At 50.5% G+C, this 15,090-nt stretch overlaps 1 long non-coding RNA gene across 1 annotated transcript in view; it reads right to left on the bottom strand.

The window, feature by feature from the left end:
- Window positions 1-2,706: 2,706 nt before the first annotated feature.
- Window positions 2,707-15,090, bottom strand: part of LOC142258461 (uncharacterized) — a 29,461-nt gene continuing 17,077 nt past the window's right edge. Inside the window, exon 6 of the long non-coding RNA XR_012727781.1 lies at window positions 2,707-2,739. This is a non-coding gene — a long non-coding RNA (uncharacterized LOC142258461). The remainder of the gene's footprint in view (window positions 2,740-15,090) is intronic.

A 15,090-nucleotide genomic window follows, 5' to 3' on the forward strand; every position in this document is an offset into this window, starting at 1 on the left:
TTACATAAGTATGGAATGGTTACCCAAGAAAAGGTGAAAAAGCCTCAACTTCTATATAAGCATAAGAAGCGTCGGCTCGACCTTGCAAAGCAGAATGTAAAGTGGACAGTTGAAGATTGGAAATGGGTGATTTGGAGCGATGAGACGAAAGTCAATAGACTAGGTTCTGATGGGTGCAAATGGGTCTGGAAGACATAAAGGGAAAAATGGCTAATGGATCAAGAAATTGAAGAAACTGTCATGTTCGGTGAAGAACCCCCCTAGCATCCAGACATTGCTGTAAGCTTTGGCACAAGGGTGCATCACTTAGAAGCACTCATAGGGGATCCCTGAACCCGTATGGAGGGACTACATGTGTTTATCGATGGAAGTTAATGCTGTGAACTCCATTTAAGATTGGAAGCCTCCTGAGGAACCCCATAATTCCAGGGGTAAACGCGTTGAGGCAATTCTTGTTGGGATAAGAGGTTGATGGGAGGATAAACCGCTACAAGAAACAGCAAGCATTTTTTCTCAGAAATAGAGAATGCAACTTGTTTGGTGGAGCGATATCCCAAGACATCTGCTATAGCCCAACTAATATCGACAATTTATTGAACTTTCATGATAGATGGTATTTTCCATTTAACTTTTATGTAGCCCTGTGCATTTGATGGGCCACACTCCATCGACGGACATTACCCATTGATATTTATATGTTTTTCCAATAATCCCGATTGTTCATTTTTGTATAACCCTATGGGAATAGCAAAGAGTTAATCCTGACTGCCACTTTGAGAATATATCAGTGTTGATTATTCCACTCTGATGTAGTCTTGTGCATTTGATGGGCTACATTCCATTGGTGGCTATTATCTACTGATGTATATATGTTTTACCTCTAATCCTGTTTTTTTTCTTTTTCTGCATTCATCCAATAATATAAAAAAAGCCCACAGGGGTAGCATTTCTTTGGATTTTATTGCTGTTCTGAATAAATATCAGTAGATTTCCCTCCTCCATTTTTGAGGGACGTTTGATACTTGGTGTTTATCATTGTTTAACCCTATAGGAGCAGCAAAGAGTTAACCCTGGCCATCACTTTGAGAATATATCAGTCCCTGCTCAGGGAAGATCAAGTGCGCCTGCGCAGGACGTCACTGTCAGCTAGTGTAGATGACGTAGATTGTGTCATCCACACTACCTTCAGAAGGAGGACAAAGATGGCCAAAAGAGGAGGCGCGGGACCCGGAGAAAGGAGACGCCCATCCAACCCGTCTGCTATACACTCACCGTTAGATATGAATTATGAATATCCGGTGACAGGTTCCCTTTAAATATGTGTTTATAGATTCCACTTTGGTGTATTTTAAATTTGATTATTAAAGGTTATATTTTATATTTGGAGTATGGCTTTGATTAATAGATGTTTTCAGACTCCAATATGGCCATTTTATGAGTAGATATAAAGGTTGGTGGAGGAAACCTGATTATATGGAGTTGTTTCACAGCCAAAGGTATTGGATACTTGACCAGGATCGATAGTGGTCTCAATGCTGAGCTATATGTAAGTATCCTACAAGACGAGTTACTTCATACACTCGACTACTATGAGTATGAAAAGGATGACGTAGTGTTCCAGCTGGACAATGACACAAAGCATACAGCAAGATTGGGAAAGAAATGGGTCAATGACAATAAAGTAGAGGAGCTGGATTGTCCCCACAGTCCCGAGATCTCAACTCAATCTAACAATTGGGGGTAGAGTGGAAGAAAAAGTTGTAGACATCCCCAAGAGAGCCGATCAGTATACACCAACATTGGGAACATGTAAAAGAGAAGGGGGTTAAGACATGATTGAATTTTATTGAGAGCATGTCCAGAAGGATCAGGAAGTGTTAAAAGCCAAAGGTGGATTTACAAAATACTAACAAAATAATTAAAAATGTAATTTTGATTTTTAGAAGCAAAACAGTAACAATGCAGTGACATGGCAACATCTGCATAACTAATCATATGCTAAATAGCTGCAAGTCACATTTATGTATGAGACAGCCAAGATGATTGTCTATAAAAATGAAGGTAATCTCATGCTCCAAGCTGTAGTGGATGGTGAGATATAGAGCCTGAAAGACAAAAGTGCAAAACATTGTTACCCTTTTGCTTGTCAGCGTATGTTAATTGTTGTTTAGTGTAGCACTTTGTTTACAGTTGAGGATGTAGTTAAGGTCACTAAGGGTCAGCGGACATTGAGTGGGGACCCTATTTAGTAATCTTAATGTGCTACCTCCGCAGTCAGGCAGGGACTTTGTCTGACTAGGGATCTGTTGATTACAGGCATTACATCTCTCCTGATATGTTCATCCCCTTGTGAGTGGTACGGCTGAGTCATGACAAGCGCATTCCAGAGATCCAGTGTAGCACGAGAAAAGACTTGGATAGAAATGAGCAAACCAATTCATATCTCATTGAATTTGATAGAAATTTCCCCCGTCCACAACCCCACCACCCACGAAAGAAAAAGAACAACAAATGGGATTGACTAAATCTAAATATTTGAATATTTCAGGATTCGATTCCTACCAATCCAGCAGTCCAAATGATAAAATATGTCCAATAATGGCACCCAATTTAATAAATGTCCAGTCTAATTGAGGCTTCTGCACTTGATGCCATCTTACCCGATTCTCATTCTCATACCTTCATTCTCATGGTCATCCCTTCTGAGTCCTTCCTACATTTCTATCTGTTCTTCTTCACCTATGACGAATCATATCTTTTTTAAAAAAATGTTGCCGATATTGAAATATTTTTCTAAAAAAATTGTTTTAGAAAAAATGTTAGTGCTATGGTGACTGGTACTTAACATTTGCTCTACTAATATTTTCTAAGGCCCTACCTTACTCACATCCATAAATATAGTCATCAACTCTAAAATCATTCCTGTCCTTACTGAAGAGATCCCGAAGTGTAAGAAGGACAGGACATCACAAAAAGCGATGTCTGAGATTCTACAAATAATTCTATGCATTGTATAGGTTAGATAATACTGCTATACAATACTCACACAGTGTACCTATAATGCTGACATAAAGCATAAATTACATATTGGATCTTGGGCTATCATATTTTACTTTTATTTTACGATTTTAGTTAAATTATTTGGCAATTGCCCTAACCGCAATCTAAATTCCAGCTAAATTTCAGCTGTCTGCATTAATCCATACACAACATCATCTACCCCTAGACCAGTGGACTCAAACATGCAGCCTGCAGGCCACATGTGGCCCCTGAGGCTGCTCCATGTGGCCCGCAGGCATTGAAGAACCCTTGTTTATTGTGGTTTGGCCAGGGAGCTGCTGACATCATCAGTTGGCCTTTGAGGGGCCAGCTGCTGGCATTGGTATAGCTGTGCCGAGAGCTTACCTTAGAGAGGTCGGGGAGCATATAGTCTAGCTGCAGTGGTGAGATTGTCAGCATCTCTGCCAAGGAGGAAAGGTAGGACAGTGCAGGGATGCCAGCATTACAAAGCGGACTAGGATGGGGATATTCCAACAAGAAGGGGACCAGGATGGCGACATTACTAGAATAAGGGGACCAGGATGAGGACATTACAACAAGATGGGGACCAGGATGGAGCATAAACTACAAGACGGGAACCAGGATGGGGCGTTACTACAAGAAGGGGACCAGGATGGGGTCATCACTACAAGAAGGGAACATTACTACAAGAAGAGGACTAAGATGGAGGCTATTACTAAAAGAAGGGGATCAGGAAGGGGGCATTACAACAAGATGCGGCCCAGGATGGGGCATTACTACAATAAGTGGATGAAGATGTGGGACATTATGACAAGAAGGGGACCTGTTTCGAACCGGCGCCGCCATAGCCGCAAGCAACCTGCTGCGGTTCCTGTTGCGCCCAGGCGCCGGCTGCCGTTCTTGGCCGTGGCTCGGGTCATTCAGCTGGCTGCTCCTTCCACCACGTCTAAGTGTGGAGAGGCGGCTAGTGCGCATGCGCGCGCCGATTTACTCCAGCCAGAGTCTAAGTCCGGTGTTTTGCCTAGGGAGCATGCTCAGCCTGATAGTGTCATTTCTGAGACTAAGTCCTCAGTTCAGGCTACTGAGCATGCTCCCACACTTAGCTCTAACAGCCTCTTTGCACAGGTACTTGGACTTCGTGCTGTGTCTAAGTTCTGGTATGTGCCTACTGAGCATGCTCAGGCAGATAGTCTGATTTCTGAGTCTGTTGTTCAGGCTACTGAGAATGCTCAGGCACTTAGTGCATCAGAGGCTAGGTCTGGTAAGGACCTCACTGAGCATGTATGTGAGGTGGCAGGCCCTGATAGGGCAGAGGGTGTCAGGTGTCCTGATGATGTGGCCACTCTGGACTGGCTCGCAGAGGCCCGCCAGTATGATCTGGTACCTCACCATTGGTCGTCAGACGATGACTCGTGATGTGTTTGGGGCGTAGCTGCCATGAGGTCATCAATGACGTGGCGGTTCCAGATAGGCCGCTGGTGATGTCGCTGATGATATGGCACTCTGCTATTAGACCTTGGTGGTTCCACCCTGGGTTTGGGGCGGACCCAGGTTATAAAAGGGGCTGGAGACAACATGGAGGTGCACAGTCTTCTCATATTCACTTATAATTCATGGTTGCAAAAGCTTTGTTGGAAGCGATAGGTAGGGCTAGGCAAATGGTGCCTGTCACGCCAAGATTCGTGGCTCAGCACATGAGGGTCAGGCGCCGTGCTTCCTTGTTACCGTTCCTGTTGTGCTATAGCAGTCCAGTGGCGTTAACTGGGCTGCGGCTGCTGCGTCACCTGTCCGGTTGTGCCTCCTACACACACGGACAACATAATTGCGGCGTCACCTGTCCGATAGTGCCCTCTACGCACACGGACAACACACCTGTCCAGTTGTGCCTCCTACGCGAACAGACAGCGTACCCCAGGACCCCTGTGGAGTTAACAGGGTGTTCCAGGATTGGGTGTGTGAACCTATTATCCTCCTTGGCTTCCCAGTCAACGCTACTGGTGTGATCTCTTATCTGTCTGATATATTATTGTGACCCTTCTTGGGAACAGCACTCTCCTCTTATTGGGGTATATTCATTTTTCAGTGAGATTTGCTGCAATATGTATGTCTGATATATTATTGTGACCCTTCTTGGGAACAGCACTCTCCTCTTATTGGGGTATATGCATTTTTCAGTGAGATTTGCTGCAATATGTATTGTCTGATATATTATTGTGACCCTTCTTGGGAACAGCACTCTCCTCTTATTGGGGTATATGCATTTTTCAGTGAGATTTGCTGCAATATGTATTAAACGCGCGTCGAGGTGCTGGGCGTTGTGGTTCACCAACTCGGAGTGTCACTATCACTACTAATTTCCTCGTGGTTACCCTCCTGCCATAACGGTAACCTCAATGGCCGCCCAGACATGTGGCTAGAGACTCTTTTACCTTAATAATGAATTGAAATGCAAGTATATGGTGACATATTTATATCTTAGAGTACTCAATAATTGAGGTTGCTGCTATTCAAACCAATTGGGTTTGGGCTTGTATTAGTGATCTGTACTATGGTTATATGAATGCACGAGCACTTTATGTACACTGTGAGTGTTAACCTGGGGGGTTTTTCATATGAATTTCTGACAACCAGTTGTATACAATTTGGATCCACAACGCACCAGTTTGGTTCTGCATGTTTTTATGGGGTAGGGGTTTTTATCTTCTGTGATCACCAGCACTGTATGTATTGTTACTTGTTTGAAATATGAATTATGATGTTCAGATGAAATTAAAAATAATTGGTTATTTATATAAAGTGTCTGATATATTATTGTGACCCTTCTTGGGAACAGCACTCTCCTCTTATTGGGGTATATGGTGTGATCTCTTGGCCTGACGTGGCCATTCAAGTAGTGACCAGAAACGCTAATCGAAGGACCGCTCGGCCTGACGTGTCTTACACACGTGGCCGACAGGGCGCTGTCGCAGCAGTCTTCTCGGTCAACGCTACCTGGTCACCATTCAGCCTGACATGTTCCCTTCACATGTGGTCGGAGTAGCGCCCGCTCCACCGAAACGATAACTGGGTTGTCGTCCGGTCTGACGTGTCCCTACACATGTGACCGGTTCCCAGGTCGCCTGGGTTATCTCTGAGTCGTCATCAGATCTATAGTCTCCGCCTAACTCACAGGCTGCCAGCAGCTCCATTACCATCTGGAGCACGGTGGGCCCCGACTGGCGATTGGGATATATACCCCCTGGTCCTAATCTGCCAGTCCCCCTGTAACAGGACTAACAGGACCAAGATGGGCACATATTAACAAGATAAGGGACCAGGATGGGGACTGTCACAACCCACCGGGGGGGGTCACTCAGAAATCCCCCGCGCTGGCTACCAGTACGTCACAATCGGGGGGTAACAAGTGGGGGTCACCCCTCCTTTATACCTCCCGACCGACAGACAGAGCACGTGACGCGCTCTCTAGCGCCCCTCTTATAGTCAGGCCAATTATGGAATTGCCCGACCATAAGCAAGGAGGCCGCTATACTACTTATGCCGATTATTGAAGGGTCCCCGGTGAGAGTAAGGTATATATTCCCCCGACCTCCGCGGGCGGAATATATAAAATCTCCCCGAATCTCACTGGCCTCCCCACAATAATCCTTGGCACAATTCGCTGCCACCAACCGATTTACGGTAACTATTAGCCGAACACACAGACGTGGGATTCAAGATCGAGATAACAGAACAGCCCAAGATTAATTATATAATTTAATCAGCCTAAAGCACACTAGAAACTACAATATATACAATAGGGAATCTACAGAATATACATATGTCAGAGTACAGTTACAATCAAAGCATGGGTTACAAACAGGCATACACAGTTCCAGCAGTTACCTTGTTGCGTCTGGCCACAGGGGGGCGCTGTAGACCAGGTTTCCAGGAACTCCCACAGATGTTTCCTACACGTGCCCCCAGCGAAAGAACACTGGAGAATGGCCGAAGTAGGGTTATCAACCTGGCCAAATCCAGGTCCCCTCCTACCTTAGTGACCTCAGAGGGAGCACTGCCCCACCCCTGGCTGGAGTTATGGACAAAATCCACAACATGGAATATGGCCATAACTTTGCCTGGGAGCGTCGTAGGCGGACGCCAATGCTCTCATCGTGACAGTTATGAATTTAGCTACAGAACGAGGGGACTCATGACCTGTCTGCCAGTTCCCCATTGGCTGATATCACGCCTGGGGCATTTCCCAATGTCCTGCTCCCATAAAAAGGGTGTGCCGGCATCGTCTGCATGCGGAGACACCATTTTTATGGTTGCCATATTTATCGGAAATATGGCTTGCGAGATATGAACCATTTTTTACTGGAGTCGTTCTGTCTGGCTATTTCCATAGCCTTGCTAACTAGCTAGCAGCTCCTACTACAGGGTGACGGCAGGGAGTCATCCTGTGTCCATTGTTCCCACACCACCTCATCTCCATATCACAGGACATGGCCATGGAGGTGTAAGTGGAACACTGAGAACAAGAAGGGAGGGGGCACTGCCAGGGAGTGGTGAGGGATTATGACTGGAGTCATAATTCACCTTCATATCCCGGGATTTGCCTCACACCTCCCCCCTTTTGAGGGCGCTAGGGGGCAGCACACTCCGGTGTTCCCCCGTGCGCCCGTCCGCGACCTCTCCTTGTCGGGACAGCCCGTCTGCGTTACCGTGGTCACGGCCCCTTTTGTGGCGAATGGTGAAGTTGTATTGCTGGAGCGCAAGGCTCCATCGCAACAATCGCCCATTCGTCCCAGAGACGGTGTGCAACCAGCTGAGGGGATTGTGGTCCGTCTCCACGATGAAGTGGCGCCCGTATAGATAGGGTTGCAGACGCTGCAGGGCCCACACTATGGCCAGGCACTCCTTCTCCATCGTGGAATAGGCAACTTCCCTTGGTAACAGCTTCCTGCTCAGGTACAAGACTGGGTGCTCTTGGCTCGCAGAGTCCACCTGGCTGAGCACCGCACCGAGGCCGAAGTCACTGGCGTCGGTCTGTACTACAAACGGCCGCGTGAAGTCGGCTGCCTGTAGCACGGGCGGGCTGGACAGGGCGTCCTTTAGGGCCCGGAAGGCTGTCTCGCAGTCCATTGTCCAATCGACTGCAGAGGGCAGCTTCTTCTTGGTGAGGTCCGTCAAGGGCTTTGCCAGGCTACTATAGCATGGAACAAACCTCCTATAGTACCCAGCGGTCCCCAAGAAGGACATCACTTGCTTCTTGGTCCTGGGGGTGGGCCAGGATGCGATGGCTTCCACTTTCTCAGGCTCGGGCTTCAGTGTTCTCCCACCTACCCGGTGACCGAGGTACTGGACCTCGCTCATGGCCAGCTGACACTTTCCCGGCTTGATGGTCAAACCTGCCCGGTGGATCCGCCTGAGCACCTGTGCTAGATGCTCTAGGTGGTCCTCCCAGGTGGGACTGAAGACGGCAATGTCATCCAGGTACGCGGCCGCGTACCCTTCAAGTCCCTTGAGCAGGGTGTTGACCATCCGCTGGAAAGTGGCAGGGGCATTCCTCATCCCGAATGGCATCACCGTGGACTCGTACAGTCCAAATGGGGTAATAAAGGCAGAGCGTTCCCTGGCCTTGCGAGTCAGGGGGATCTGCCAATATCCCCGGCTCAGATCCATGATGGTCAGGTACTGAGCCCCGGCCAACTGATCGAGCAGGTCATCGATGCGTGGCATTGGGTACGCATCGGCGACCGTGACCGCATTGAGCCCCCTGTAGTCCACGCAGAACCGAGTGGTTCGGTCCTTCTTAGGGACAAGGACTACAGGCGAGGCCCAAGCGCTGTTGGATGCCTGGATCACCCCCAGCTTCAGCATCTCGTCAATCTCCTGGCGCATGTGTTGCTGCACCTCCAGGGAGACCCGATATGCTGAACGCCGGATCGGGGGATGATCCCCAGTGTCCACGTGATGGACAGCCAAGTCAGTCCTTCCGGGCTGGTTGGTAAACAACCCCCGGAAGGGGAGGAGGGTGGCCCACAGCTGGGACCGTTGGTCTTCCAAGAGCTGGTGGCCAACCTCCACATCCTCAATGGATCCGCCTGCCCTAACCTGGGCTAGCATATCCAAGAGGGTTTCCGCTTCTCCCTCCTCGGGCAGGTTGCACACGGGGAGCGCACATGCCTCCCGCTCATGATGTGCCTTCATCATGTTCACATGGAAGGGCTTCCGCCTTCCACGGGCAGGGTCCAGGGTGACCAGGTACGTCACAGGGTTGAGCTGCTGGTACACGAGGTATGGGCCTTCCCAGGCTGCCTGAAGCTTGTCCTGTGGTACGGGGACCAGTACCCACACCTTTTGACCCACTTGGTAGGTCCTCTCACAAGCGTTCTGGTCGTACCAACGCTTCTGATCGGCCTGGGCTTGAGCCATATTGTCGTGTACCAGTTGCGTCAAGGCCTGCATTTTGTCCCGGAAGCGCATGACATACTCGATAACCGACACTCCAGGGGTGGCCAAATCCCCTTCCCAAGCCTCTTTCACCAGAGCCAGGGGGCCCCGCACACGTCGCCCGTACAGGAGCTCAAACGGTGAGAATCCTGTTGAGGCCTGTGGAACCTCCCGGTAAGCAAATAACAGGTGTGGGAGATACCGCTCCCAGTCACGCCCATGGGAGTCGACCAACATCTTAAGCATCTGCTTTAAGGTGCCATTGAACCGCTCGCACAGGCCATTAGTCTGTGGATGGTACGGGCTGGCCACCAGATGTCGCACCTGGACTTGCTTACAGAGGGCCTCCATCAGCTGGGACATGAATTGGGTCCCCCGGTCAGTGAGCATTTCCTGGGGAAAACCCACTCGGGAGAAAATCTCCAGCAATGCGGTGGCCACCTTGTCAGCCCGAATGGACGACAAGGCCACTGCTTCTGGGTACCGGGTGGCATAGTCCACTACCGTCAGTAGGAAGCGTTTCCCGGAGCTGCTGGGGATGGCCAGCGGGCCGACCAGATCCACAGCCACCCTCCTGAAAGGCTCATCGATGATTGGCAGAGATACTAGTGGGGCTTTGGGGCGTGGCCCCGCCTTCCCCACTCTCTGACAGGTTTCACACGAACGGCAGTAGGCAGCCACATCGGCCCCCATTTTTGGCCAGTAGAAATGCTGGTTTAACCTGGCCTTGGTCTTAGCGATCCCTAGGTGTCCGGCCATCGGAATCTCATGTGCGATCCGCAACAACTCCGTCCGGAACGGATAGGGTACCACCAACTGTCGGTCCCTGGGCCACGCCTCCGGTGAACCCTGCTGGACCGTGGCCCGGTACAGCCGTCCTTGGTCCCAGACCACTCGCTCCGGGTCCGAGTCCGAGGGAGGCTGTGCCGCCTGCTCCTTAAGAGCTTTCAGGCTGTCGTCAGCTTCTAACGCTGCCTGAAACCCCTGACTAGATGTGGCCAGAATCGACGAGACTGTCACATCTTCAGTCAGTACCCCGGGACCTGTGTCCTGGCCTCCACCTGACTCGGCTGCCACTTGGTCAGAAGGGGAAGAGCTATCGGACCTCCGGGAGGCCCCTTGGCTTCCAGCACTCCCACTGCGGGTGACAGCGGCCACAGCCGCTGCGACCGTGGGTCGTGCCTGCTCCTCCTCCGTTCCTGACCAAGTCGCCGGTTCAGGCAGACCTACCTGGCTTCCTGACACCCCGGTTGTGGGGGAACCATGCACCGAGATCTTACCTGGGAGCACTTCCGCTCCTGGACCGGCCCCAATCTCACCTGCCTGTTCCCCTCCTGCAGCAACAGAACCCCGCTGCGAAATCTCTGGGGACCCCACATTTGCTGTGGTAGCCCCCACCCCACACACTGGTCCTCCCCCTGCAGCACCCTGCTCTCTGCTTATCCCTGCAGAGGGCAACAGATCCCAGCTCACAGGCTGATTACTTGTAGAGGCATTGTCACACCTTTCTCTGACCCCCTCCCCTGTCACAGCTGCAGCTGAGTGTGTGTCTATGGTGTCTATGCAAGCAGAAATATCAGAGTTCACTCCCCCCTCTCTCACATCATTCATAGATAACACATTAACATTGTCAGGAGTCATGTCAGTACTGGCTGAAGGTTCAGCCCTTGGTTGGGGCCCAAACTGGGAGGTTATCTGCCCCAAATCTGTCCCAAGTAGCACGTTTGCAGGGATCCGATCAGTTACCCCCACCTCCCTCACCCCTCGCCCTGCGCCCCAGTCCACATAAATGTCAGCAACAGGCAGCGCCGGGTCAGTGCCTCCAATCCCGGAGACAGCGAGGGTTTTTCCAGGGATCAAGTCTTGGGGGGACACCATCTCAGGCCGCACCAGAGTCACCTCCGAGGCGCTGTCTCGCAGTCCTATGGTCACAGACCGGCCGACGGTGACAGGTTGGAAGCTGTCCAGGGACCTACCACCACCCCCACCCACACAATACACCTTGGGCGGCCCTTGGGACGGGGACGGAGCCGGGGCCTTGGGACGCTGAGGGCACATGGCCTTGAAGTGTCCAGGTAGGTTGCACTGGTGGCACCGTCTTGGTTCTGCCACGGGCCTGGAGAGGGGAGTTGAGGGGGACACCCCCTGCAGTCTAGGGGCAGGTGGGGCAGTCGCAGAATTCATCTTACCCCCTCTCCAGGTGCTGCTGGTGGCCGCTCTCCTGGCCTCAGGGGCCCGGTTGTTGGTGTAGTCATCGGCAAGGGCAGCTGTAGCCGTGGACCCCTTTGGCTTCTGGTCTCGGATGAACTGGCGGAGATCCTCAGGGCAGTTCCACAAGAGTTGCTCCGTGATGAACAAGTCCAGGATCTCCGGTCCGGTGGAAAGCTGCAGGCCTTGGGTCCAGTGGTCGGCAGCTCGGGCAAGTGCCCGCCTGTGGTCAGCCCAGGAGTCCTTTGGTCCCTTCTGTAGGCTCCGGAACTTCTTGCGGTAGGACTCCGGGGTGAGGTTGTACTGTTGGATCAGGGCCCGCTTGATGGTGTCGTAGCCCTGATCTGCCTCAGCAGGCAAGTCCCCAAGGACATCCAGGGCCTTACCCCTTAAACGGGGGGTCAGGTATTTGGCCCACTGGTCCTTGTCCAGATGGTGCTGCAAGCAAGTCCGTTCAAAAGCAGTCAAGAAAGAGTCCAAGTCTCCATCCTTCTCCAGCACTGGGAAGTCCTCAACACGGACCTTTGGAAGTTTGGTGTCTCGAAGGTCACGTGTGGCTGATGAGGGCCGGAGCTGAGCTAGCTGCAGCTGGTAGTCACGGTCTGCCTGTCGCTCTCGCTCTCGCTCTTCACGCGCTGCCTGCCGCTCTCGCTCCGCAGCCTCACGCTCTGCGTGCCGCTCCGCAGCCTCAGCGTCACGCGCTGCCTGCTGCTCTGCCCTGCGCTCTGCCAGGAGTTCCTTGTAGCCCTTCTGGTCTCCAGCCTGGAGAAGGGCCATAGCCATTTGAAGAAGGCTATCCGAGCCTCCCAGGCTCGGTGGAATGGCACGTGGTGATCTGCGGCACGCTGCAGAGCTAGGCGATTCACTGTCCCTTTCAGAGCGGAGGGCTGGCATCTGGCTCGTTGAGGAACCTTGGGTGAGCTCCTCCTCATCTTGTCCAGCAGTGCCAGGTTGCGCAATGTCCTCGGCAGAACGGTTTTCTGGCGTCGAGCTCCTGGAGGACTCGTGGGCAACCTCCTCATTGCTGTCCACAGCACCGTCCTCCCTCTCTTCGGCTCCTGCCTTAGCATTGGCCAGTTGCATAGCTCTGCTCCTGGTGCCATCAGCCATTCTTGCAGACTTTTGGTCACTGACACAGAACTGACACCTGATGCCTCCACACACCTTACAGTATCTGCACTCTGACACTCTAGTGTTGAGCTGGTCTGAAGACCCCAGCAGCCACAGCTGCTGCAGGCAGTCTTTAGTGTCTGGGAGTATGGGTCTCACACTCACACACACTATTATCTCGATCCCACCGCTGCCACCAATATGTCACAACCCACCGGGGGGGGTCACTCAGAAATCCCCCGCGCTGGCTACCAGTACGTCACAATCGGGGGGTAACAAGTGGGGGTCACCCCTCCTTTATACCTCCCGACCGACAGACAGAGCACGTGACGCGCTCTCTAGCGCCCCTCTTATAGTCAGGCCAATTATGGAATTGCCCGACCATAAGCAAGGAGGCCGCTATACTACTTATGCCGATTATTGAAGGGTCCCCGGTGAGAGTAAGGTATATATTCCCCCGACCTCCGCGGGCGGAATATATAAAATCTCCCCGAATCTCACTGGCCTCCCCACAATAATCCTTGGCACAATTCGCTGCCACCAACCGATTTACGGTAACTATTAGCCGAACACACAGACGTGGGATTCAAGATCGAGATAACAGAACAGCCCAAGATTAATTATATAATTTAATCAGCCTAAAGCACACTAGAAACTACAATATATACAATAGGGAATCTACAGAATATACATATGTCAGAGTACAGTTACAATCAAAGCATGGGTTACAAACAGGCATACACAGTTCCAGCAGTTACCTTGTTGCGTCTGGCCACAGGGGGGCGCTGTAGACCAGGTTTCCAGGAACTCCCACAGATGTTTCCTACACGTGCCCCCAGCGAAAGAACACTGGAGAATGGCCGAAGTAGGGTTATCAACCTGGCCAAATCCAGGTCCCCTCCTACCTTAGTGACCTCAGAGGGAGCACTGCCCCACCCCTGGCTGGAGTTATGGACAAAATCCACAACATGGAATATGGCCATAACTTTGCCTGGGAGCGTCGTAGGCGGACGCCAATGCTCTCATCGTGACAGTTATGAATTTAGCTACAGAACGAGGGGACTCATGACCTGTCTGCCAGTTCCCCATTGGCTGATATCACGCCTGGGGCATTTCCCAATGTCCTGCTCCCATAAAAAGGGTGTGCCGGCATCGTCTGCATGCGGAGACACCATTTTTATGGTTGCCATATTTATCGGAAATATGGCTTGCGAGATATGAACCATTTTTTACTGGAGTCGTTCTGTCTGGCTATTTCCATAGCCTTGCTAACTAGCTAGCAGCTCCTACTACAGGGTGACGGCAGGGAGTCATCCTGTGTCCATTGTTCCCACACCACCTCATCTCCATATCACAGGACATGGCCATGGAGGTGTAAGTGGAACACTGAGAACAAGAAGGGAGGGGGCACTGCCAGGGAGTGATGAGGGATTATGACTGGAGTCATAATTCACCTTCATATCCCGGGATTTGCCTCACAGGGACATTACTACAAATTACTATATGGTGCTAACTGTAAAATGATAATATGATCAAGAAGAGGATAACATACAAAGTAAAACAAAAGCAAAAGAATTTCAAAAGAAGGCATAAAAAACATTTTTAGCACTAAAAATACACTAAAATTAACAAAGTGCATTTTTGTTATCACCTCAACCGCAATGACCCAAGCTATAAAACTGTATGATAACACATCCGATGAATGCAATTTAAAAAAATAAAATAAGCAAAAAGTTATCAAAAAGAGTAATCAAAAGGTGTATTGAAAAAAATGTTTTCCCTTAAAATGTCACTTTGTCCTGCAAAGAATGAGGCCCCAAAGTTCACATTTTTTCCATGTGTGGTCCATAAACCTAGCTGTGTTTGAGACCTGTGCCCTAGACCATTATTGACTGCAGTACCCATTCTGCTCTTGCAATAACTTCATGCTTTTCCTGACTCCCTCTTCCCTCTCTCTAACATAACAATGTCTCCTATCCTGGTATATATGTCCCCTATTCTGGTTCTTTGCCAGTTCTATATGTTCCCATCTTGGCTTATATGTCCCCCATCCTGGTTTAAGTCTTCCTCTTCCTGGATCCCTTGATGGTATGTGTGTCCCTTTCCTGGACCCTTCCTGGTATACAGTATATGTCTCCCATCCTTGTGTATATGTCCCCCATCCTGGTATATATGTCCCTCATCCTGGTCCCCTTCCTGCTATATATGTCCCCATCCTGGTTTATATCTTCCTCTTCCTGGGTCACTTCATGATATGTATGCTCCCCTCATCCTGGTATATATGTTCCCATCCTGGTTTATATCTTTTTGGGACCC

The sequence above is a fragment of the Anomaloglossus baeobatrachus genome, chromosome 12, assembly GCF_048569485.1.
Source record: "Anomaloglossus baeobatrachus isolate aAnoBae1 chromosome 12, aAnoBae1.hap1, whole genome shotgun sequence".
Classification (NCBI taxonomy): Eukaryota; Metazoa; Chordata; class Amphibia; order Anura; family Aromobatidae; genus Anomaloglossus; species Anomaloglossus baeobatrachus.